Source organism: Loxodonta africana, chromosome 6 (genome assembly GCF_030014295.1).
Source record: "Loxodonta africana isolate mLoxAfr1 chromosome 6, mLoxAfr1.hap2, whole genome shotgun sequence".
Lineage (NCBI taxonomy): Eukaryota > Metazoa > Chordata > Mammalia > Proboscidea > Elephantidae > Loxodonta > Loxodonta africana.
Window position 1 is genome coordinate 125029397 of NC_087347.1, and position 26365 is coordinate 125055761.

General features: G+C 42.1%; 1 protein-coding gene across 7 annotated transcripts in view; it reads left to right on the top strand.

The window, feature by feature from the left end:
* PTPN4 (protein tyrosine phosphatase non-receptor type 4) overlaps positions 1-26365 on the top strand; it is a 239006-nt gene that overhangs the window by 13409 nt on the left and 199232 nt on the right. The window contains exon 2 of one of the 7 annotated variants that reach the window (XM_064287297.1): positions 4694-4838. The exons of the other annotated variants lie outside the window; for them this stretch is intronic. The gene's annotated coding sequence lies outside the window, so the exon portion shown is untranslated. The remainder of the gene's footprint in view (positions 1-4693; positions 4839-26365) is intronic. 7 annotated transcript variants of the gene reach the window in all.

Consider the following 26365-nt stretch of genomic DNA (forward strand, 5'->3'; position numbering starts at 1 on the left):
AGAATGTTGACACATAGTGAAAATTGTAACCAATGTCATGGAACAATTGGTATAAAAATTGTTAAATGGGAAGTAATTTTCTGTGTAAACTTTTAGTAAACCACGATAAAATATTTTTAAAAGTTAAGGACTGAATCACTGAATTGTACGTGTAGAGATGGTTGAACTGGTGTATGTTTTGCTATGTGTATTCTCCACAACAAAAATAAAATAAATTATTAAAAAGAAAAAAAAAGTTAAGGGCTCTCAGAAGGGTAGGAGCCAGTGAAGAAGGCTGAAGGGTGATGAGAGAAAGGAGAGTCTAGTTGTGTGGTAGAAGGTGATAGAGAAAGGACTTCAGAAGGGTATCAGATGCTGCTGAGAGAAAGAGATAAGACCAAAAATGCTTTCAGTTTGACTGTTGGAAAATTACTGACGACCTTAGCTAGTTGGTTTTCAAGTGTGTTCAGGTAGGCCAACTGTATCAGCATCGCATGAGATATTGATTTGATTAAAAATCTCAGACCTTACTGAATTAGAATCTTAACAGGGTGGGTGGGGAGAAGGAAGGTGGTAGCATAGGAAATCTGCTTAGATGCTGCTCAGGTTATTCTGATATATAATAAAGTTTGAGTTTCATTGCTTTAGGTGAAGAGTTGCAGTAGAGGGTTATGATTAGAAACAACAGAGAGAAGTAACATACAATGAATGTGCACTAGATAACAACTTAAGAAATATGGTCATAAAGGGAAGGAGGAAGTTCTCTTGGGTCATAGTGAAATACAGAACAGAGTCAAGAAATAGATTATTTTTAATGGTCACATACACCTTAACATTTTTGGGGATTAAGAGAAAGAAGCTATTGTGGTTATTTGAAAGATGGGTCAGTGAAACTATACAGCAACACCTATGATCAAAGAAATGCCCTGAATGAATTTTGGTAGGTATCTGGGATATTCCTGCCTCCATTTCAAGTGACTGCCATCTTATGGTGAGTCTTTGCAGTATAATCCAGGGGGCGTTGTTAATCTTGCTAGTTAAATTTGTATTGTGCCTTTTCGTTAAACAGTTGTGTTAATTAAGGGCTTCTCTCCCTCATTTTTTAAAAATTTTATTTTATTTTTGGTGAAAATACACCAAAACCCACTCACATTTCACAGTGTCTAGATATAATGAGGTTGGTTAAATTCTTCACATTGTGTCAATGTTCCCGTTATTTCTGTTCTAGTTGTTTCACTTCCATTTACTTCATCTCCTTGCCCCCTAACCTTCTCATCTATGCTTTAAAATAGCTATTGACCTTTTGGTTTTATATACATATATATGCATATATACACATACAGTAATGCAGTACTCAAGGGTGACAATCTTTACTCTTTGGGCTAAACAATTACTTAGTTTAAAGGTGACTTCTGGGTATAGTTTCAACTTAAGTTTTGAAGAAAACTCAGGGCCATAGTCTTGGGACTTCTCCAGACTCAATAGGTCCGCAAGGCTGGATTCTTAAAGAATTTGAAGCTCTGTTCCACATTTTCTCCCTTTTTTATCAGCATTTGTCTACTGTGTTCCTGATTGTAACGTTAAGCAGTGGTACCCGGGCATCATCTAGTTCTGGTCTCGAGGTAGAGGAGGCATGGTTTATGTAGACAGTTCATCCTGTAGTCCAGTTCCTTCTCTGATTCTTGGGTTTCCTTTTTTCTCTTTTATTCCAAATGAAGAATGACCAGTAGTTGTATCTTAGATGGCCGCTTGTAACCATTTACGACCCCAGACACTGCTCACCATACTGGAAGATAGAACATAAACTTTAAGAACTATATTATGCCAATTAACTGGATTGTCCCGTGCAACCATGGCCGTAAGCCCCCAAACCAAGAGAACTAATCCCATGAGGTGATTATGTCTAATTACTATCAGCATCTGTAGCCCCCCCCCCTTTTTGGTGGTTGTTATTGTTGCAAAACCATATACAACCCAGCATTTGCCCATTTGTCCCTTTTCCCTATGTATAACCTACTGACATCAGTTACATCACTAATGCTGTGTAAACTTCACCCATTTATTTGGTGCCACCTTTCCCATTTCTGTAAACAAAAAGTGACTACTGCGCCACCTCCCCTCCTCTCTGTAACCACTAACGAACATTAATTTCTGTATATTTACGTATTCTTGTCATTTCATAAGTCTCTTTATAAAAATATGAATTTAAAATGTATTCTTGTATATAGACACTCCGTTGCTGAAGAGTTGATTCTGACTCAGAGCAAGCCTGTAGACAGAGTAGAACTGCTGCCCTATAGGGTTTCCAAGAAGCGGCTGGTAGATTGGGACTGCTGATCTTTTGGCTAGCAGCCAGATGCTTAACTACTGCACTACCAGGGCCCCGTATATAGGCAAGTCACCAGAAACACATTTAGAATTTATGTCCAGAGTTGGAGGTGACTTCAGATGGAAAACGTTTAGCCAATCAAGAGTCAATTTAACAGATTTTTTGAATACCAGCCAGGCACTGTGCTTGCCAGTGGGGATACAGGTTGAATAAAGACGTGCTCTTTATCCACAAGGAGATTATAGTCCTTTGGGTTTTTTTATTTTTATTTTTTGGAGAAACTTGAAATCTTTTATACACCTAGAAATATGTACAGATAAGTCATAGTTATAGTTGACTGTGATAAGTGCAGCAGTATACATTATCAGGACCCTCAGACTTCTCAGTTACTTTTTTCTACTTAAAAAAAATAATTTTGTCAATGGGATAGAAAAAGATGCTGGTGAAGAAGGAGCTTCTTGGATCAAGTAGATGCTTGAGAATATGTTGGCATCCCTCTCTGGAGGGAAGATAAGAGGGCAGAGGGGTTTAGAAGCTGGCAGAATGGACACGAAAAGAGAGAGTGGAGGGAAGGAGCCGGCTGTCTCATTAGGGGGAGAGCAATTAGGAGTATATAACAAGGTGTATGAGTCGGAATCGACTCAATGGCACTGGGTGCGTATATAAATTTTTGTATGAGAGACTGACTTGATTTGTAAACTTTCACTTAAAGCACAATAAAAAAATTTTTGTTGTGGTAGTAATATACATATATAGCAAAAAAAATGCCATTTTAACCATTTTTATGTGTACAACCCAGGATCAGAATCAACAGGCTACAACTTGGGATCTAGAAGCAACGTAGGTAAAGTCTGGAAGGCTCTCCTGAAGTGGGGAGCATATCCTTCCCTTCTTCATTACAGGACAGCGCTCTCAGCTTCTCTTGGCCATGTAAGCAAGCAGGCTTTTATCTCTGCCATGCACACCCTCTCTTGTCTGTACAGGCCTCCTCTCGGCCCCCTCAGGGTAGGTCTTCCCTCCAGCCCCTCAGGACAGGCCTCCTCTTGGCTGTGCAAGCCCCCTCTCAGCTTGTGCAGGCCTCTGTTCAGCCCCCTCAGGACATGTCTTTTCTCAGCTGCCTCAGTACAGGTCTCTTCTTGGTCCCCCTCAGGACAGGTCTCATCTTGCCCATGCATGCCCCTTCTCAGCTGTGCAGCCCTCTCTGCCTTTGGTTTCCCTACCATTGGCCTCTCCACTGCATACTGACCCAGCTGATAGCCATTGTGGCAGCTTTGTTCAGCTCTCTTAGCTGTATTCCTAGCAGTAGGTTTCTACCATCATTTCCAACTCTGCTTCAGGGCCCCTTCTCGGCCTGTTGCCACTGGCTTTGCAGCAGGGCATCTTCGAGCCCTCTCCTGTCTTCATTGTTAAAGCCCTTGACCTGTGTTATGGCTCTTTTAGGAGATTCCTCACTTCATCTCTCTCTGCTTCTCTCCTCTCTCTTCCCTTTTCTCCTTCCTTCTTTCTTCTGAGACCTTTGTGGGGTTGGCTGCATATATAAGTAAACTTCTTGTCAGTTTCAAGGTATGGCCTTCCCAGCAGGGCCGTGAACTGACCAGTTCCCTCTGTGAACCAGTAGTCACTTTATTTGCATAGTCTACAACCGCCTCATTTGTATAGTCTACTGGGTTATAGTATATTGACCAATCCCAACAAGGTGTATAAAATAGACCAATTACAGGGCAGGCAGCAGCCCAGGGCCAAACAAAAAGTATCAAATCATCAAGTTGTTTACAGCTTACCCAGGAAATGTCCATCAACCTGGGCAAAAGTAACAGACCCTCTGGGGTAGAAAACTAGGGCAAAAGTAACTTCTTAGGGTTAGGGGAAAAAAAGTCTCTCAAACTGTTTTTCCAAAGAACCAAGGCAAAACCCCACATAAAGGAACTCATTTCACCATACGTGTCTAAAGTAAGCAAGATAAGTCTTGCTGTTCTCATGAGGACCATTCTGGTTGCATTTCTTCTAAGATTGATTTATTCTGGCGGTCCATGGTATATTCAGTATTCTTAACCAACACCACAGTTCAAATGCATTAGTTCTTCTGTCATCTTTTTTCATTGTCCAGCTTTCACATGCATATGAGGTGATTGAAAATACCATGGCTTAGATCAGGTGCACCTTAGTCATCCAAGTGTCATCTTTGTTTTTTAGAATTTTAAGGAGGCTTTTTGCAGCAGATTTGCCCATTGTGATGCATCATTTGATTTCTTGATTGTTGCTTCCATGGGTGGTGGTGTTAATTCAAATAGAATGAAGTCCTTGACAACTTCAGTTTTCTCTCCATTTATCATGATGATGCTTATTGGTCCAGTTGTGAGAACTTTTCATTTTCTTCACATTCAGGTTTGATCCATACTGAAGGCTATGGTCTTTTACCTTCATCAGTAAGTGCTTCATTTTTGCCAAGTGTTATTGAACCCAGGAAGGTGGGTCCTTTTCTGGCACACTCAGACCTGCCAGTAGTCTGGACACCAGCCTTTGAGAAAAGGTAAGTAACTTTATTTGCAGTGCACAGAGCAAGGAGCTGAGAGAGAGGTCCTCAGATCTGACTTCCCAAATGGTGGCCATGCAGGTGCACTGAGGTGGGGGCCTTGCCTGTGCAGGCACGCTCCAGGGTTCGCAGGGCCAGGTTACAATTCCCTTCGAGTTGTTGCAATCCTTAATCTTAAGGAATGAAGGTTGATGACTTACTGGCTACTTCCTGCTTACGTGGGGCAAAGTTAGGGATCAAGGCTGAGAAATTGCCTAGCATCTTTTGCTTGTTGTTTAGGATCTGGTGGGGGCAGGAGGGAAGAGACCTTTGCATCTTGAAGGCTTTTTAAAATGAATTGGGTTAAACACTTTAACAGACAAGGTAGGATCAGACATAGTGGGGAGATAAAAATTAGAGGAGTCACTAGGGGCCAAAGCCAGCTGAAACTGGGGAAGAAGGACATAATCCAATCCCACCAAGAGGTTGTTCCTCTGGATTCTGTTATAGGCCTTGGCCTGGTCGAGTTGGCCACTTGGTCAATTGCCTGTAAATTTAGCTAAACCTCATGAGAGGTGTTGACCCGTACACAGCAGGAGGTGCCATCTATTGCACAAAACTTCTCCCTCTTTAGCTAGACTATAGTCTAGAGCCAAGCAGTGGTCTAGTACTACTCTGGACAGAGAGTTTAATGACCGTTTTTGAGCTTTTATGGCTCTCCCAGTGGCTTGTGATAGAAGGTGGATGGTGTCGGAGAGGTTAAGCACAGCATCCTGTAAAGCAGCTAATTGTGGGATAATGGTTAGGTTTCTTAAAATGGACCATGCTATTCCTGTCTCTGTGATGGGGTTATATCCTGTTCCCCTTAAATCCCAGCTGTCTTCAGTATTGTTGGCAGCTCTTCTTCTTGTGTGTATTGGGAGGTGGAGGTTTTATAAGGGCGACGAGGTTATTGGAGGCCACAAGGGTCATGGGAAAGTGACAACTCCAGTTGTACAAGTGCCAGTTGATTTTTTTGGGTTTAGGCATGGGTAAACTAGGCTCCTGCCAGGTGCTGGGGAGGTAAAATTACTGCACAGAAAATAGATTCCTCAGGGTGCACAAACAGAGCCACCCTCTGCTGAGTGGTTATGGAGGTGAGTAGTACTGAACTATGTTCAGAAGTTGGTCAGCCCAGTGATGGAAACTTGGTGGCCTTAATTGCAACCTGGATAGACACTGAGTTCAGCCGTTGAAGAAAGGTGTCTCCAAGTACTAAGGTCTCCAAGGTAATAAGCAAAATCTACAAATGTGGTCTTGTTAAAAGAGGCAGTTTCGGGGACCACTGTAGTCCACCATGCGGAGTCGCGTTCGTCGCAAGTCTTTTTTAATGGGCAGCACTCTTCTAAGGGGTCAGAATTTCCGTTTCCTCTTTTTGGCCCTGGCATTGGAGAGATCCAGGAAACGTTAGGGATAGGGTTTCCCCAGAGAGCTTTCACATCAGCAGAGTAGGTGGGGAATGGATGGCAGATCCAACAATTACTCAGATTACCTCCCCGGGAAACAATTGGAAAGCTGCATGAATCAGTTGTCTTCCCACTTAGCGTGGGTACAAGTGATAGATTGAAGCACCGTAGAGGAAAAGCACCATGGCAAACAGGTGGTGCCCACAGCAGGGAGAGTATGAGAGAAGATACCAGTAAAGAGGATCAACGGAGCACATGTGACAAGGACACCTAGGACTTCTTCAGTCTGCAAAGGTGAAGACATGGGAGAAAAGAATGTTACTTATCTGTCTTTTTGAAGAGTAGTTTCAAGTCAGCTAGTGACTTGAGCTCCCACTCTGGTTCAGGAGGTTGGTTGTCTCTAGTCCCGTGAATGGACTGCACTCTGATGACCAGTGCTGGTAGATGAGGTCTTCAAAGGCTCGTCTGGATTGAGGGGTGCACACTTCACTCTGGTGTGGTGAATCCAAGCCTTATTCCAGCTGTCTTCGCTAAGGAATGGGTAGATAGTAGAACCTTGTAGGGGCTGGTCCACTTGGGCTGGACCTGGCTGATGGGGTGGTGGCCGTCCCACCTTTTTACAAGGACCTGGTTCTCCTGGTGTGAAAGGATGAGGAGGGATATCTGCGGGAAAGAAGAGATGACTAGAAGCATACTGGTTAATAGCCTTTAAAGTTTTGTATACCGACCTAAGATACCTGGAAACACTAAGCTCTTGGGTTACTTTAGGATCATCTGAAGCACTTAGCCCCCAGGCCACCTTAAGGAAAGGTTTCCCATATAACATTTCATAAAGGCTCAATTGGAGCCTGCTTCCAGGAGCCACCTAGACTCTCAATAGGGCACTTGGCAGTAGTTTGATCCAGGGCAAGTTGGTTTCTTGGCAGAGCTTGGCCAGTGTCTTTTTCACAATGTAATTCACCTTTTCTGTCTTTCCCGTTGATGAGGGTCTCCAGGAGATGTGTAGCCTCCACCTAATACCTGAAATGTCCTGAAACCTTTTGGGTGACTTTGGATATAAATGTTTCTCCATTATCACTCTGAATTGAATAAGGTAAACCAAATCTAGGAATAAGTTCATTAAGAAGAGCCATGCTTACCTCTGATGCCTTTTCCGTCCGGCAAGGGAAAGCTTCTACCCATCCTGAAAAGTATCTATAAACAGTAAGAGATATTTAAAACCCCTGTAGCTGTTGGCATAACAATGAAGCCTACTTGCCAGTCTTCTCCACATCCAGTTCCACAGGCTTGTACCCCAGGCATAGGAGGTGGTGGACCTGTTTTCTGCACAGGTCGCACGTTGTTGCACTGCTTTGCGTTTTAGGCCCTTTAATCATTTTTGTCAGCCATTGGAACATAGCATCTTGGCCAAAGTGTGTATTCTTCATGAGCTGCTTTTATCACTGGGTGCATCAGGTGTCACAGCACTAACACCTGCCTGTGAGAATGATAAAGCCATGCGTCTTTCGAGAACCACGGGTCATTTACCAGGAAACCCCATTTATCAGCCCTGTTTGTATCACACTTAGTGTACTGTGGGTTTGTTGGTGGTTGGAGATCAGGAGTCAGAGCAAGACAGGTGGTAGGGGTTTTTGCCTTGGCGGCTTGTTTGGCTACCTGATCTGCAAGGTGGTTTCCTTTAATTACGTGAAACTCTCCCTCTGGTGCCCAGGGTAGTGCATGACTGCCACTTCTGTTGGTAGGGTAACTGCTTCTAAGAAGACTGAGATTCGCCCGGCATGTTTTATTTCCCTTTTACCTGAAGTTAGGAGTCTTCTTTCTTTCCAAATGGCTCCATGGGCGTGAAGTACCAAAAAGGCTTATCTGGAATCTGTGTATATATTGGCTCACTGGGTAGAGCTTAGCTGAAAGGCCTGGGTCGAGACAGTACATTCTACGTTTTGAGCAGAGGGTCCAGGGGGCAGTGCCTTGGTTTCTGTGGTCTCATGAAGGGTGACTGTGGCATAGCCAGGTTTTCAGACTCCTTGTTCCACAAAGCTGGTTCTGTCTGAACAGCTCTAAATCAGGGTTTAGAGAGAGGCTGATCAGACAAGTTGGGTCTGCAGGAATACACCCCTTCAATAACCTGGACACAGTCAAGTTCGAGGTTCTCATCCTCTGATGAGGGTGGCAGGGTTCCGAGGTTGAGGTTGGAGACAGTCTTCAGCATCACAGTGGGGTTGCCGAGTAGGATAGCCTGGTACTTGCTGAGTCTCCCCTCTGTTAACCATAGACCACGTTTCTGTTCAAGCAAGGGAAGCATACAGTGGAGGGTTAGGACCATGGTAGGTTGGCCAAAAATGAACTTCTTGGATCTCTGTCAGGAGTTCACATGTAGCTGCAACAGGGTCTACTGTGTCCACGGCCTTAGGGTCTGAGTAAGCACCCCCAGGACAATTACTTGTCTCTTGTGAGTGTTCAGTGAAAAGTTTCTTGAAGTCAGGTAACCCTAGCATGGGAACAGACATCAGCTTGTTTGATTTGCTGAAGAGCTATCTGACATTCTGGTGTCCATAGTAAGGGTTCTGAATCTCTCTCTTGGGCAGCCTGATATAAGGGTTTGGTGATGAGTCCAAAATTGGGGACCTAGATTCTACAAAACCCTGCTTCCCAAGGAATTCTTGCAACTATCTCTTAGTGGATGGGGAAGCCACCTGGGCAATTGCCCTTTTTCAGTCAGGTAAGAGCTCTCTTTCTCCTTGTAATATTTTGTACCCCAGTGTCTAGATTGTCTAATGCTGCTATAACAGAAATACCACAAGTGGATGGCTTTAACAAGGAGAAGTTTATTCTCTCACAGTCTAGTAGGCTAGAAGTCCGAATTCAGGGCATCAGCTCCAGGGGAAGGCTTTCTTTTTTGGTCAGCTCTGGAGGAAGGTCCTTGTCATCAGTCTTCCTCTGGACTAGGAGCTTCTCCGCACAGGAACTCCGGGTCCGAAGGATGTGCTCAGCTCCTGGTGCTGCTTTCTTGATGATATGAGGTCCCCCATTCTCTGCTTACTTCTCTTTCCTTTTATCTCTACACACCAGGGCAACTCCCTTTACATTGGGTCAGGGATGTGACCTGAGTAAGGGTGTTACATCCCACCCTAATCTCTTTAACATAACCCAGTCTTGCCTCATTAACCACAAGCACAGATTTAGGGTTTACAACATGTAGGAAAATCACATCAATCACGAAATGGAGGACAACCACACAGTACTGGGAATCATGGCTTAACCAAGTTGACACTCATTTTTGGGGGACTACACGGTCCTTGGAAACTCTATGGGGCAGTTCTACTCAGTCCTATAGGATCACTATGAGTTGGTGTCGACGAAGGCAATGGTTTTTTTTTTTTTTTTTTAATTCAATCCATAACACCTTGGTCCTTTACATTAGGGGCATAGACCTGAGTCTTTTTCTGTGAGACTTTGTATCTCTGTTCTCCCAGAAAGTTCAGTATTGTAAGTGTACTTTTGTCAGAGAGTTCCTTGCTGGGACTGGCAATCAGTATTTCATCTACATAGTGGAGGACTGTGCTCACCTCAAGGTCCAAGTCCCAGAGGTCTCTGGCTAGTACCTCCCGAAAGAGAGTGGGGCTTTTCTTAAACCCCTGAGGTTACACAGCCCAGCAGTATCAAGTCTTAGTTCATAAGGTAGGATCCTCCTACTCAAAGGCAAGTATCTCTTGGGACTTTTCCTCCAGGAGGACACAATAAAATGCATCCTTTAGGTCCAAAACTGTAAACCTCATGCAGTCCCCTGGGAGGACTGTCAGTAGATATGGATTGGGTACCCCTGGGTCAGTGTCCTCTCTTACCTGACTCACTGCCCGTAGGTCCTGCACACACCTATACACTTTAGTGCCTGGCCTTACTGTGGGCTGAATATGGGTGTTCTAAGCAGATACGCAGGGATGAATAAGCTCATGGGCCAAGAAGGTTTTGATCAGAGGCTGCAAGCCTAATTTAAACTCTTGCTTCAAAGGGTACTGGTTGAGATGTGGAACAGTGTGGTTTGATTTAAACTTTACCTGGACTGGGGTCACCGTCTTTGCCTTACCAGGGATTCCGGTGGCCCAAACCTGGGAATTGACTTGGCCCTGGAGGTACTGGGGTAGGAGTAAAGACTCTGTAGGGGCAGCCAGTTGCAAAAGGGCCGCCTATAGAGCACAAGGCCTTATCCAGTTCCAGTCCTACTTGGAGATGATCTGCCGAAAAGGTGACTTGAACATTTACCTTGGTTAATACATCTCTCCTCAAAAGGGAAATGGGACATTCAGGCACGTAAAAGAAGCTGTGAGTCAGTTCTGTACCTCTGACCTGACCGTGCATAGGTTGAAAGAATGGTTTACTGGCAGGTTTTCCAGATACCCCGGTAATGGTCATGTTTCTTTTAGAAAGCGGGCCTTTTAGGGTGCTTAAAACTGACTAGGTTGTGCCCGTGTCTACCAAAGATTCAGTAAGTTGCCTGCCCACAGTCGTCATAACCCAGGGCTCTTCGAGGGAGATGGGAATTGGTTTAGTAGACTCTAGAGGAGCCCCTGGGTCCCCTTAATCTGACTCTTTGGCTTACAGCAGGAGCTGTGTTAGAGGTTTTTTCTTAGGTTCCCGCTCAGATTGTGCTGGCCTTGAGGGGCACTTCCTGTTTCCAGAAGCCTTCTTGTTTGCAGTAGGTGCACTGTCAGGGGTCTCGCTTTCGAGGGGCTTGGTTTTGCCCCCTCCCTTCTGGAGCCCACCAGGACTTAACCCATGGGTTATTCCACGTACAGCTTGTCTGAGTGGTGGGTTACTGTAAGAGCTGCTGCAAGGAATGCAGCTTGTTGTTTCATGTTCTGATTTTTCTTCTTCTTCTTCCCCTGTACATGGTCTCGATTACTGAAGATCTTAAACAAGTCGTGAAGTTTTCATTCCCAAACCTCCTTCTAACTTTTGAAGTTTTCATCTGATGCTGGGGGTGCTCTGGCTGATGAAAGTTGTATATATTAACCTAGCGTTCTCTGAGTCCTTAGGGTTTATATCAGTAAACTATCAGTAGGCCTCGTACACCTGTTCGAGGAAACCGGAGGGATTTTCTTCACGGCCTTGCTGTACATCCCAAACTTTTCTAAGGCACTTTTGTTTTGGGGCCCCTTGTTACAAACTTACTATTAGACAGTTTTGGTAATGTTCTAGCTACCCTGCCCCTAGCCAGTCATTCGGGTCCCATTTTGGATCAATGGCAGGTTTAGCTTGGGCAGCCGGGAGCTGAATATTGTTCTGAGGGTTGAGATTGTGTAGCTTCTTGGCGTGCCTTTTCTAAGACCATTCTCTGCTCTCTGGAATTAAAAGAACATTTAGGAGTGACTGGCAATCAGCCCAATTAGGGTGATGTTTAGCAAAAATGGGCACAAACAGAGCTTCGGTGCGTTTGGGTCATCTCTGTATGCTGGGAGATTATTTTTCCAATTGTACAGGTCAGATGGAGAACGGTGTGTGGACCCAGACAAACCCTCTAGGCTGGCCATTGTGATCTAGTCTGGTAGGTATTTGTCTCAGTGAAAATTGCCCTGAGGAGACTTGGGTGGATCCCTGGCCAAATTGCACCCCACTGTGGGTTTGTGCCGGGGAGGCTATTCCTGGGGCAGGACCAGGAGTTTCTGACTCATGAGGGACCTGTGAGCAATTTACATAGGGCTGGTGGAGGGTTCCACCAAAGGAGTAGCGGCTGTTGCTGGTGAGGCAGCGGGGGTCGCCAGTGTTGCGGCTGGCAGGGTTATGGGGCTGCCGCTGGGCCAGGAACCAGTCCTACACCTCCAGGTGGATAAGGAGGAGGGGGTACAGGTGGAGGCAGAGGGCTGAAGGGGTATGGCTCACTCGCCACGGAAGGACTGAGAGTTTCCCATCTGCCGCCCTCTGCCCCTGCAGTCTGCACCATCAGCTTACACTGTATTTGTAGGTTTTTGTTTTGCCAGAGACACGTAAAGTTCTGTACATGGGGAATTTCATCCCATTTTTCCTCTCTTTTTCAAAACAGGTCTGGCTGTAAGATGGTATGATAGCTCAGCAACCCATTTTTCGGCCACTTTTTGTTGGACCTCAGCTTGTATTGTGGCCAGGCAGTGTTACAAAAGAAAATTAGTTTCTTCTTCTTCATAGACTCATAACTAAAGAGGACCAGTTTTTAAGTATACAACCTAAAAGGGGAACATTCCGGAACACTAAATTTGTTGCCCATATCTCACTCACACACACTCTTACTCAGAACTAGAACCAGAACCAGGACCGCAGTGAACCAAAACTAGGGTGCCTTTTCTCTGCCGTCGCCTAGGGGAGTGGCGGTAGGATGAAAAACAAGGATATCTCAGTGGAGCCTCAATCCCCCATAATGGGAATGTCATAGTCCCACCTTCAATCCTCCAGATACTCTCCTACTTCAAAACCCCCAAGCACTTACACTTAAGAAGAGAAATCTCAAGGGCATTTATTTAGTGGATGTCCAAACCTGAGTTGTTTCCTAATTCTCGAAATAAAATTTCCTGAGGCCAGTTGCCGCCTCAGTCACGAACAAGAGGTTCCGTGTGCTCTGAGGATCGGTGGAGATCCCACTTGAGGGCGAGGGGGTGGTGGGCTCTGGATGGAGGGTCTCCATGATCCTCTAACAGTCGCATCTGGGTCGCCAAGTTGTTATCGAACCGGGGAATGTGGATCCTTGTCTGGCTCACTCAGATCTACCGATAATCTGGACAACGGACTTTGAATAAAACAAAGTAAGTTTAGATGCAGTGCGCAGAGCAAGGAGCAGGGAGGAAGGTCCTCAGATCTGACTCCCAGAAGGGGGGGGGGGCAGGGCTTTTGTGTGATTAGGTGGCAAGATGGAGGCTGTGCAGGTACCCTGGGTGGGGAAGGTTTCTTGCACAGGTATGCCAGGGGGTTTGTGGGGCCAGGTTACACAAGCAAGAATGTGTCATCTGCATATCACAGGTAGTGAATGAGTCTTCCAGTCCTGATGCTGTGTTCTTCATATAGTCAGGTTACTTGGATTATTTGTTCAGCATACAAATTGAATAAGTAAGGTAAAAGGACACAGCCCTGCTGCACACCTTTTCCAATCCTGAACCATGCAGTATCCCCTTGCGGTGTTCTAATGACTGTGTCTTGATTCTGCATGAGCACCATTAAGTGGTCTGGAATTCCATTCTTCGTAATATTATCTATAATTTATTATGATCTCAGTGATTGTGAGGATGGCACAGGGCCACGCAGTGTTTCACTCTGTTGGACATAGGGTTGCTATGAGTTAGAACCAACTTGATGGCACCTGACAACAGCACACAGTTGAATGCCTTAACGTAGTTGTTAACACACAGGTGAACATCTTCCTGGTGTTCCCTGCTTTTGGCCAGGACCCATCTGACATTAGCAGTGATATCCCTCATTCCATGTCCTCTTCTGAATCCGGCTTGAGCTTCTGTCACCTCCCTGTTGATACAAGGCTGTAGTTGTTTTTAAATTATTTTCAGCAAAATTTTGCTAACGTAACATTAATGATATTGTTTGATAATTTCTGCATTCTGTTCAATCGATTTTCTGTGGAACGGACACAGGTATGGATCTCTTCCAGTCAGTCGGGCAAGTAGTTGTCTTCTAAATTTCTTGACAAAGACGAGAGAGCACTTGGAAACCCTCAGTTGCCTATCCTAGGTATTACATATAAGTGGGGTCATGTAATATTTGACCTTTTGTGTCTGACTTATTTCACTCAGCATAATGTTTTCAAGGTTCATGTCAAAACATGTATCAGAACTTCGTTTCTCTTTATGCCTGGATGGTATTCCATTGTATATATGTAGCACATTTTGCTTATCTATTGATGGACATTTGGGTTGTTTCTGCCTTTTGGCTATTGAGAATCAGTTACTTTTTAAATTTATTTAAACTATTTCCATTTTTGTATTGGTAATATGGCTAGTTGGGTCAAATATCAAAATAATATAAAAAGTTATATATTGAGAGAGGAACCCTGGTGATGCAGTGGTTAAAGCACTTGACTCACAACCATGAGGTCGGCAGTTCGAACCCATTAGCTACTCCACGGGACAAAGATGTGGCAGCCTGCTCCCGTAAAGATTTACAGCCTTGGAAACCCTATGGGGCAGTTCTGTTCTGTCCCATAGGGTCACTACGAGTCAGAATGGACTCCATGGCAGTGGGTTTAGTTTTGGTTATATACTGAGAAGCCTTGTTACTACTCTTTCCCTGTCTGTCCCACCTGTCTGTGTTCTTTATAGGTAACCACTTTTTAAAATATGTAAGTTCTAGCAGTATTTATGCAAATGTAACACAAATATAGATTATTATTTTCCCTACTTTGTGTAAAGTAGCATGCTATATCAATGGATTTATTTTTTATTTTTGTTGTTGAGAATATATGCAGCAGAACATATACCAATTAAACAGTTTCTACATGTACAGTTCAGTAATATTGATTACATTCTTACAAGTTCTGCATCCATTCTCACGCTCTGCTTCTGAGTTGTTCCTCACGCATTAACAATACACTCACTGCCCCCAAGTTTCCTGTTTAATCTTGAAAATTGCTGTAGTCACTTCGATCCCATATAGATAGTTCTTAAAAGACCTAAATGCTGAAGGCAGACATTCTTTACTAGTTAAGCTAAACTATTGTTTGGTTTTAAGAAGACTTTAGGGAATATTTTTGGTTTAAGGTTTGAAGATTATCTCAAGGCAATAGTTTCAGGGGTTCATCCAGTCTCCATGGCTCCAGAAAGTCTGGATTTTATGAGAAATTTAAATTCTGTTCTGCATTTTCCCCCTTTTAATCAAAGATTCATCTATAGAATCTTTAGTCAAAATTTTCAGTAATGGTAGCTGGGCACTGTCTAGTTCTTACAGTCTCATGGCAAAGGAGGCAAGATAGTTGTTCATGGAGGCAATTAGCCACACATTCTATTTCTTCCTCCTGTTCCTGACTCTCATTGATCTTCTGATGGCTCCAGGCAAATACAGACCAATTGCTGTGCTTTGAATGGCCGCTTGCAAGCTTTTAAGATCCCAAGTACTACTCAGCATACTAGGAGGTAGAACAGAAACACTAAACATGTTATTAGGTGAATTAATTGGTTTGTCCCATGAAACCATGACCCTAAGTCTGCAGACCAAGGAACCAAATCCCATGAGGTATTTGATTGTAGTCAAGCAGCCTCAGTAGCTACTCTTTTTGTTGTGGTTGTTGTTTACAGGTGTACAACTTCTTGACAGCAATTACATTAATCATCTGTGCAGCCTAACCCTTAATCAGTGTGATTTTTCCATCACCATATATTAATATCTTATATGAATTTTTTTCATTTAACAATATACCTTTAAGATCTTTGGTTTCAGTATATAGAGAGCCCACCCCTTTTTCGTTTATTTTAATATAGCAACATGTTCTTATGTGGGTATACTATTAGGCTGTCTAATTCTAATTACTTAAACTTTTACTTCAATTTCTTAGGCCCTTTTACTTGTGTAATTCATGTACGTTCACCTCCGTCTGTATGAACGAGTGCTCTCATGAAGCATTTTTCATTAATGACCTACCTGACTGTCCGCACTGAAAGTCCTCTGGTGCATAATTGGACCACTTCTTCAGATTTTGTGGTCAAGTGAAAGACCTCACCTCCCTTATTTCAGTAGCTTAGATGAAAAATGGAAGAACAAGAGAAAAGGATGAAACTAGTATTTGTTGAACACTGTTGTTGTTACCTATCATGGAGTCAGCCCTTGACTCATGGGAACCCCATGTGTTACAGAGTAGAACTGCTTCATAGGGTTTTCTTGGCCATAATCTTTATAGAAGCATTGTGGCAGGCCTTTCTTCTGCAGAGTGCCTGGGTGGTGGCTTCAAACTGCCAGCCTTTAAGTTAGCAGCCGATCATAAGCTGCTTGTGCCACCCGGTTCCTTGTCAAATTCTGCTAGGTGTTTTTTAGTATATTTGATTTAATTCTTTCAGCAACCCTGTGTAATTGGTAGTAGTATTCCCTTTTTGTAGATGAGGAAGTTGGAGCCTAAGAAGCTGAGTTGCATGTACTTTCGCAGCTAAAAAATAGCAGTTTTATTTATTTTCAGTCCAAAATTTCAGTTTTATTTTGGTCAAGTTTTTTTTGTTTGCTTAATTTTATTGTGTTTTAGGTAAAAGTTTACAGCATAATTTAGTTTCTCATTTAAAATTTATTCACAAATTTTCTGACATTGGTTGCAATCCCCACATTGTGTCAACACTCTCCCCCTTTCTCCCTGCCTGTTCTTCCGGTTTTCATATCCCTTCCTGCCTTCTCATCTTTGCTTTTGGGCAGGTGTTGCCCGTTTGGTCTCGTATCCCTAATTGAACTAAGAAACACGTTTCTTGTGTGTTATTGCCTATTTTTATAGGCCTGTCTACTCTTTGGCATAGTGTTTAAGTGCTATAGCTGCTAACCAAAAGGTCGGCAGTTTGAATCCACCAGACGCTCCTTGGAAACTCTATGTGGCAGTTCTGCTCTGTGCTATAGGGTTGCTGTGAGTCGGAATCCACTCAACAGCAACGGGTTTGGTTTGGTTTGGTCTAATCTTTGGCTGAAAGGTGGTCTTCAGGAGTGTCTTCAGCTCTGAGTTAGCAGGGTGTCCAGGGGCCGTAGTCTCAGGGGTTCCTCCAGTCACTGTCAGACCAGTAAGTCTGGTCTTTTTTTTTTTAATTTAAATTTTGCTTTATATTTTTCTCCTGCTCCGTCTGGCACTCTCTGTTGTGATCCCTGTCAGAGCATTCAGTGGTGGTAGCTGAGCACCATCTAGTACATCTGGGCTTGGGCTGGTGGAGGTTGTGGTAGTTGTGGCCCATTAGTCCTTGGGCCTAACCTTTCCCTTGTCTCTGTGGTTTTCTTTATTCTCTCTTGCTCCAGCTGGAATAGGCCCAGTAGATGTATCGTAGATGGCCACACACAGGTTTTCAGAAGGACTCCAGATGCTACTCACCACAGTCGGATGGAGAACAACTTCTTTATAAACTGTGTTATGCCAATTGAGCTAGATGTCCCCCGAGACCATGGTCCCCAGCCCTCAGCCCAGTAATTCCGTTCCTCAGTGAGTTTGGATGTGTCTGTGAAGCTTTTATGACTTTGCTTTGGTCAGGTTGTGCTGACTTCCCTGGTACCTACTTTACCAAAGTTACTGTTTATCTACTATCTAGTTCCTGTTTTTCCCTCTCCACGCCTCCCCTCCCTCATAACCATCAAACATTGTTTCTTTCTGTGTGTAAAGCTTTTCATGAGTTTTTATAATAGTGATTTCATATAGTATTTATCCTTTCGTGACTGACTTGATGCCCTCCAGATTTATCCATGTTGTGAGATTCATCATTGTTGTTTATTGTTGCATAGTATTCCATTGTGTGTATGTACCATAGTTTGTTTATCCATTCACCTGTTGATGGGCACTTAGGTTGTTTCCATCTTTTTGCTATTGTGAATAATGCTGCAGTGAACATGGGTGTGCGTGTGTCTATTTGTGCGATGGCTCTTTTTTCTCTAGAATATATTCCTAGGAGTGGAATTGCTGGATCATATGGTATTTTCTATTTCTAGTTTTTTAAGGAAGTGCCATATCATTTTCGAAAATGATCGTTCCGTTTTGTATTCCCACCAGCAGTGCATAAGAGTTCCAAGCTCCCCAGCACCTCTCCAGCGTTTGTTGTTTTCTTTTTTTTTGAGTTTGTGCCAGTAATGTCGAGGTATAATGGTATCTCATTGTAGTTTTGAGTCGCATTTCTCTGATGGCTAGTGATCTCAAGCCTTTCCTCATCTTTCTGCTTGCTGCCTGAATGTCTCCTTGGTGAAGTGTCTGTTCTTGTCCTTTGCCCATTTTTTAATTGCATTATTTGTCTTTTTGTTGTAGAGGTGTCAGATTTTCCTGGAGATTTTAAAGATTAGACCTTTGTCAGATATGTCATAGCCAAATTTTTTTTCCCGGTCTGTAGGTTCTCTTTTTACTCTTTTGGTGACGTCTTTTGATGAGCATAAGTGTTTAATTTTGAAGATCTTAGTTGGCTAGCTTATCCTCTGGAGCTTGTGTGGTTTTGGTTGTGGTTTGTATCCTATTAATGCCATATTTTAGGGCCTCTAGTGTTGATCCTGTTTTTCCTTCTATGAACTTCATAGTTTTGGGCTTTGTATTTAGGTCTTTGATCCGTTTTGAATTATTTTTTGTGTATAGTGTGAGGTATGGGTCATGTTCAACTTTTTTTGTAGGTGGACATCCAGTTTTGCCAGCATCATTTGTTAAAAAGACTGTCTTTTCTCCATTTAATGGACTTTGGGCCTTTGTCAAAGATCAGATGGCCACAGGTGGATGGATTTACATCTCGGTTCTTGATTCTGTTCCATTGGGCAGTGTGTCTGTTGTACCAGTACCAGTACCATACGTGTATAGTAGGTTCTGAGGTCAGATCGTGAAAGTCCTTCTGGATTGTTTTTTTTCAATAATACTTAACTTATCCAGGGCCTCTTTCCATATAAAGATGGTGCTTAGTTTTTCCATCTCATTAAAGAATGCTGTTGGCAGTTGGATCAGGATTGCATTATATTTGTAGATTGCTTTCGGTAGAATTGACATTTTCACAGTGTTGAGCCTACCTATCCATGAGCATGATATGTTTTTCCTTTTATGTAGGCCTCTTTTGGATTCTTGCAGTAGTGTTTTGTAGTTTCCTTTATATAAGTTGTATGTGTCCCTGGTTAGATTTTTTTCTAAGAATTTTATTTTTTTAGAGGCTATTATAAATGGTATTGCTTTCCTGATTTCCTTTTCATAGTTCTATTTATTGGTGTATGGGAATCAAACTGACTTTTGTATGCTTGTCTTACATCCTGCCACTTTACTGAACCTTTCTATTCCAGTAGTTTTTTTGTGGAATCTTTGGACTTCTCTATGTATAGGATCATATCTGCAAATAGGGCTAGTTTTACTTCTTCCTTTCTAATTTGGATGCTTTTTCTTTCTTTTTCTTGCGTTAACTGCTCTAGCTATGACTTCTCGCACAGTCTTAAATGCTGAAGGGCATCCTTGTCTTGTTCCTGTTCTCAAGGGAGAATGCTTCAGCCTCTTTCCATTGAGAATGATGTTGTCTGTTGGTTTTGTATAGATGTCCATTATTATGTTGAGGAATTTTTCTTCAATTCCTATTTTATTGAGAGTTTTTATCAGGGATGGATATTGGACTTTCTCAAATGCCTTTTCTGCATCGATTGAGCTGACCGTGTGAATTGTTTCATTTATTCTATTTATGTGGTAGATTACATTCAACAGCCCTATCACCAGTTGAACTTCAGTGTGGCAATTGGGGCAAAACTTCTGAAATTATTTGGGATTATTTACAATTTTCTTGATGTTAATTGTTAAAAGTTCATCAGGCCTTGCCTGGAGTCTTGGCAGTAATCTCCTTAAAGTGCATTCTGCCATTTCTCTTGCCCTTTATCCTTCTCCAAACTCTAGCCAGAGTAATCTGACATTGGCTTCTGATCACATTATACTCCTACCCAGAGCTTTTCATTGTTCCTCCATCTGCCTGTAAGATAAAATCTAAATTCATGATTCACACCTGTCTATCTCTCCAAGCTTACCGCCTGATATTCCCTGGTGATTATTAAAGCACAGTGCAACGAGTGCTAATTAATACTGACTAAACTTTGAGTAAGGAGCTCTGGTGGTGCAACAGTTAAGCACTTGGCTGCTAACCAATAGGTTGGCAGTTCAAATCTACCAGTGCTGTGTGGGAGAAAAGACCTGGCAGCCTGCTCCTGCAAAGGTTTCAGTCCAGGAAACCCTATGGGGTAGTTCTACTCAGTCCTACAGGGTTGCTCTGAATTGGAATCTACTCAGCAGCACACAACAACAACAAACTTTGAGTGAATAAAATGAATGGATTTTCTAAGAGAATTAAAATTATTTGAGAAATAATCAGTTTTAAACGTAATGAGTTTTTTTTTTTTTGGATCTATTTTTTAGGTGTTTCTCTAGTATGGGAGTACATTATCATTATCACCAACTATAAAGATTTCCAAATTGTCATATTTACATTGTAATAGAAAATCTCTCTACTTGGTTTATTGACATTTCCAGTCTATTTTACCATTTCTAGCCTAATACATACTGCTGTCAGTTATAGTGACTTACTTACAGTAGCTGTTAGGGAATCTTCATTGGGAAGGCTTTTGTGATTTAAAAAAGCTTCCTCATGTGATTCTGATACTATTAGTCACCTTGCATCTAGGTATTTTTATGGGTTTTGTCTTTTGTTAGCATATTGTTTCCAAAAAGAATTGTATAGGCCAACAGTTCCTTATATGCAATTCTGAAGCTTCCAAAGCCCTGAAAAACAAGTTTTTGCAACCACTTTGGCAGCAAAACTTGACGTGAGCTGATGTGAAGCTGTTTAGTCTTCATTTATTTCACTTCCAGTGAACATTCGTAAGGTCTTCTAAAGAAAATTTAAATAACAATGTAGTTCAATAAAGGGTGCTACCCTATACCCAAGCAGGAATTTCACTTCATAAAGGTATTCGTGCCATATTACCTCTCTATTATAATTTAAATATTTTAAAATTCAAAACATTTCTGGCCAAAAGGTTTCATAGAAGGTACTGTAGACCTCAACCAATTTGCATTACCAGCAGCTTCCCTAGAGATGGTACTTCATTTTAGCTTTAATTTCTTTTGAGTGATAATGTGGTTGACCTTTTTTTTTTTCATGTTTATTTACTAATTTCTTCTTGCATACATTATTCCAATTCTTTGTTCATTTATCTGCTAGGCTTTTTATTTTTTTTTAAGTAATTTTTATTGTGCTTTAAGTGAAAGTTTATAAATCAAGTCAGTCTCTCACACAAAAACCCATATACACCTTGCTACACACTCCCAATTACTCTCCACCTAATGAGACAGCCCACTCTCTCCCTCCGCTCTCTCTTTTTTGTCCTTTTCACCAGCTTCTAACCCCCTCCACCCTCTCATCTCCCCTCCAGGCAGGAGATGCCAACATAGTCTCAAGTGTCCACCCGATCCAAGAAGCTCACTCCTCACCAGCATCCCTCTCCAACCCATTGTCCAGTCCAATCCCTGTCTGAAGAGTTGGCTTTGGGAATGATTCCTGTCCTGGGCCAACAGAAGGTCTGGGGGCCATGACCACTGGGGTCCTTCTAGTCTCAGTCAGACCATTAAGTCTGGTCTTATGAGAATTTGGGGTCTGCATCCCACTGCTCTCCTGCTCCCTCAGGGGTTCTCTGTTGTGTTTCCTGTCAGGGCAGTCATCTGTTGTAGCCGGGCACCATCTAGTTCTTCCGGTCTCACGATGATGTAGTCGTTGGTTCATGTGGCCCTTTCTGCCTCGGGCTCGTAATCACCTTGTGTCCTTGGTGTTCTTCATTCTCCTTTGATCCAGGTGGGTTGAGACCAATTGATGCATCATAGATGGCTGCTTGCTAGCGTTTAAGACCCCGGACACCACTCTTCAAAGTGGGATGCAGAATGTTTTCTTAATGGATTTTATTATGCCAATTGACATAGATGTCCCCTGAAACCATGGTCCCCAGACCCCTGCCCCTGCTACGCTGGCCTTCGAAGCATTCAGTTTATTCAGGAAACTTCTTTGCTTTTGGTTTAGTCCAATTGTGCTGACCTCCCCTGTATCGTGTGCTCTTTCCCTTTACCTAAAGTAGCTCTTATCTACTATCTAAATAGTGAATACCCTTCTCCCTCCCTCCCTCCCTCCCTCCCACCCCTCGTAACCAGAAAAGAATGTTTTCTTCTCACTTTAAACTATTTCTCAAGTTCTTATAATAGTGGTCTTATACGGTATTTGTCCTTTTGCAACTAATTTCACTCAGCATAACGCCTTCTGGGTTCCTCCATGTTATGAAATGTTTCACAGGTTCCTCACTGTTCTTTATCGATGCGTAGTATTCCATTGTGTGAATATACTATGATTTATTTATCCCTTCATCCGCTGATGGGCACCTTGGTTGCTTCCATCTTTTGCTATTGTGAACAGTGCTGCAATAAACACGGGTGTGCATGTATCTGTTCGTGTAAAGTGTCTTATTTCTCCAGGATATATTCCAAGGGGTGAGATTGCTGGATCGTATGGTAGTTCTAACTTTTTAAGGAAGCGCCAAATTGATTTCCAAAGTGGTTGTACCGTTTGACATTCCCACCAACAGTGTATAAGTGTTCCAATCTCTGCACAGTCTCTCCAACATTTATTATTTTGTGTTTTCTGGATTAATGCCAGCCGTTTTGGAGTGAGGTGAAATCTCATTGTAGTTTTGATCTGCATTTCTCTAATGGCTAATGATGGTGAACATTTCCTCATATCTGTTAGCTACCTGAATGTCTTCTTTAGTGAAGTGTCTATTCATATCTTTTGCCCATTTTTTAATGGGGTTATTTGTCTTTTTGCAGCTGAGTTTCTGCAGTATCATGTAGATTTTAGAGATCAGGCGCTGATCGGAAATGTCGTAGCTAAAAACTTTTTCCCAGTCTATAGGTAGACTTTTTACTCTTTTGCTGAAGACTTAAGTGTTTGATTTTTAGGAGCTCCCAGTTATCTAGTTTTTCTTCTACATTCTTTATAATGTTTGGTATACGGTTTATGCCATGTATTAGGGCCCCTAACGTTGTCCCTATTTTTTCTTCCATGATCTTTATCAGTTCATATTTTATATTTACATCTTTGATCCATTTTGACTTAGTTTTTGTGCATGGAGTGAGGTATGGGTCTTGTTTCATTTTTTTGCGGACGGATGTCCAGTTATGTCAGCACCATTTGTTAAAAAGACTGTCTTTTCCCCATTGAACTGTTTTGGGGTCTTTGTCAAATATCAACTGCTCATATGTGGATGGATTTATGTCTGGATTCTCGATTCTGTTTCATTGGTCCATGTATCTGCTATTATACCAGTACCAGGCTGTTTTGACTACTGTGGCGGTATAATAGGTTCTAAAATCAGGTAAAGTAAGGCCTCCCACTTTGTTCTTCTTTTTCAGTAATGCCTTATTTATCTGGGGCCACTTTTCCTTCCATATGAAATTGGTGGTTTGTGTCTCCATCTCATTAAAGAATGTTATTGGGATTTGGATCAGAATTGCGTTAAATGTATAGATCGCTTTTGGTAGAATAGACATTTTATAGTGTTAAGTCTTCCTATCCATGAGCAAGGTATGTTCTTCCACTTATGTCAGTCTCTTTTGGTTTCTTGCAGAAGTGTTTTGTAGTTTTCTTTGTATAAGTCTTTTACATCTCTGGTAAGATTTATTCTCAAGTATTTTATCTTCTTGGGGGCTACTGTAAATGGCATTGATTTGGTGATTTCCTCTTCGATGCTCTTTTTGTTGGTGTAGAGGAATCCAACTGATTTTTGTATGTTTATCTTGTATCCTGATACTCTGCTGAACTCTTAGTTTCAGTAGTTGTCTGGAGGATTCCTTAGGGTTTTCTGTGTATAAGTTCATGTCATCTGCAAATACAGATACTTTTACTTCTTCTTTGCCAATCTGGATGCCCTTTATTTCTTTATCTACCTAATTGCCCTGGCTAGGACGTCCAACACAGTGTTGAATAAGAGCTCTGATAAAGGGCATCCTTGTCTGGTTCCCGATCTCAATGGGAATGCTTTCAGGCTCTCTCCATTTAGGGTGATGTTGGCTGTTGGCTTTGTATAAATACCCTTTATTATGTTGAGGAACTTTCCTTCTATTCCCATTTTGCTGAGAGTTTTTATTATGAATGGACCTTGAATTTTGTCAAATGCCTCTTCTGCATCAATTGATAAAATCATGTGATTCTTGTCTTTTATGTTGTTTATGTGATGGATTACATTAATTGTTTTTCTGATGTTGAACCATCCCTGCATACCTGGTATGAATCCCACTTGGTCATGGTGAATTATTTTTTTGATATGTTGTTGAATTCTACTGGCTAGAATTTCATTGAGGATTTTTGCATCTACATTCATGAGGGATATAGGTCTATAATTTTCTTTTCTTGTGGTGTCTTTACCTGGTTTTGGTATCAGGGATATGGTGGCTTCATAGAATGATTTTGGTAGTATTCGGTCCTTTTCTATGCTTTGAAATACCTTTAGTAGTAGTGGTGTTAACTCTTCTCTGAAAGTTTGGTAGAACTCTGCAGTGAAGCCGTCCGGACCAGGGCTTTTTTTTTGTTGGGAGTTTTTTAATTACCTTTTCAATCTCTTCTCTTGTTATGGGTCTACCTCTGTTTGTATTAGTTTAGGTAGGTAGTGTGTCTCTAGGACACACTAGTTTTTCATAGTAATGTGATATGATTCTTTTAATTTCAGCTGGGTATGTTGTAATATCGCCCATCTCATTTCTTATTCTGGTTATTTGCTTCCTCTCCTGTTTTTCTTTTGTCAGTTTGTCCAATGGTTTATCAATTTTCTTGATTTTTTCAAAAAACCAGCTTTTTTGATCTTGTTAATTCTTTCAATTGTTTTTCTGTTTTCTATTTCATTTAGTTCAGTTCTAATTTTTATTATTTGTTTTCTTCTGGTGTCTGTGGGTTTCTTTTGTTGCTGTCTTTCTATTTGTTCAAGTTAGATAATTCTTTGATTTTGACCCATTCTTCTTTTTGGATGTGTGTATTTATTGATGTAAATTGGCCTCTGAGCGCCGCTTCTGCTGTGTCCCAAAGGTTCTGATAGGAAGTGTTTTCATTCTCATTGGATTCTCTGAATTTCTTTATCCCATCCTTAATGTCTTCTATATGCCAGTCTTTTTTGAGCAGGGTATTGTTCAGTTTCCAAGTGTTTGATTTCTTTTCCCTGCTTTTCCTGTTATTGATTTCCACTTTTATGGCCTTATGGTTAGAAAAGATGTTTTGTAATATTTCAATGTTTTGGATTCTTCTAAGGCTTGCTTTCTGACCTAATATGTGTTCTATTCTACAGAATGTTCCATGTGCACTAAAAGGAAAGCATACTTGGTTGCTGTTGGGTGGAGCATTCAGTGTATGTCTATGAGGTCAGTTTGGTTGATTGTGGCATTTAGATCTTCCGTGTCTTTATTGAGCTTCTTTCTGGATGTCCTGTCCTTCGCTGAAAGTGGTGTGTTGAAGTCTCCTGCTATTATTGTGGAGGTGTCTCTCTCACTTTTCAGTGTTGATAGAGTTTGTTTTATGTATCTTGCAGCCCTGTCATTGGGTGCATAAATATTTTGTATGGTTTTATCTTCTTGGTGTGTTGTTATTTTTTTTTTTAGTAATTTTTATTGTGCTTCAAGTGAAAGTTTACAAATCAAGTCAGTCTGTCACATGTAAGCTTATATACACCTTACTCCATACTCCCACTTACTCTCCCCCTATTGAGTCAGCCCGCTCCCTCCTTCCAGTCTCCTTTCATGACGATTTTGCCAGTTTCTAACCCTCTCTACCCTCCTGTCTCCCCTCCAGACAGGAGATGCCAACACAGTCTCAAGTGTCCACCTGATACAAGTAGCTCAGTCTTCGTCAGCATCTCTTTCCAACCCATTGTCCAGTCCCTTCCATGTCTGATGAGTTGTCTTCGGGGATGGTTCCTGTCCTGGGCCAACAGAAGGTTTGGGGACCATGACCGCCGGGATTCCTCTAGTCTCAGTCAGACCGTTAAGACTGGTCTTTTTATGAGAATTTGGGGTCTGCATCCCACTGTTCTCCTGCTCCCTCAGGGGTTCTCTGTTGTGCTCCCTGTTAGGGCAGTCATCGGTTGTGGCTGGGCACCATCTAGTTCTTCTGGTCTCAGGGTGATGTAAGTCTCTATTTCAAGTGGCCCTTTCTGTCTCTTGGGCTCGTAGTTATCGTGTGACCTTGGTGTTCTTCATTGTCCTTTGATCCAGGTGGGTTGAGACCAATTGATGCATCTTAGATGGCCGCTTGTTAGCATTTAAGACCCCAGACACCACATTTCAAAGTGGGATGCAGAATGTTTTCATAATAGAATTATTTTGCCAATTGGGTGTGTTGTTATTTTAATCATTATATAGTGTCCTTCCTTATCCTTTGTGGTGGATTT